The sequence below is a fragment of the Chinchilla lanigera genome, unplaced genomic scaffold, assembly GCF_000276665.1.
Source record: "Chinchilla lanigera isolate Chin_1 unplaced genomic scaffold, ChiLan1.0 scaffold00024, whole genome shotgun sequence".
Lineage (NCBI taxonomy): Eukaryota > Metazoa > Chordata > Mammalia > Rodentia > Chinchillidae > Chinchilla > Chinchilla lanigera.
Window position 1 is genome coordinate 25660431 of NW_004955425.1, and position 460 is coordinate 25660890.

Here is a 460-nt window from a genome sequence, read left to right on the forward strand (position 1 = left end):
GGACGGTCGGAGGTTGCGCGAGGCCGCCTTTTGGGATTCGCCGGATCATACCTGGCTCCCCATCACCCGGCCGGGCGTATCGTTGTCCCTCGCTATGCAAGGATGGAGGGAGTAGGTGATTAACGAGCAGGACTAACCTGCCCGGGGCACGGCAGACCCTGGGGTCCCCGGAGGCTCCCGGTGGTGCACAGGCAGCACCTACACTCGCACCCCGCGGGGCCGGCCCGGCTGCCCGGCGGGTGGGTGCGCTGCGGGAAACCACGCCCGCCCGCCGCCCCCACCTCGCCGCGGGTGGGGAGGGAGCCCAGGTGGCCGGGAGGCACCGACTGAAAAGCAACTTTTACCCTTCGCGTTGGACGAAAGGCTCCACCCTCCCACGCCGTGGCTGACTCCGCCGGCCGCGCGGGGCGGTCCGGCTCTCGCCCTGGAAGCCGGCGGTGCCCGAGCCGCGCAGCCGGCG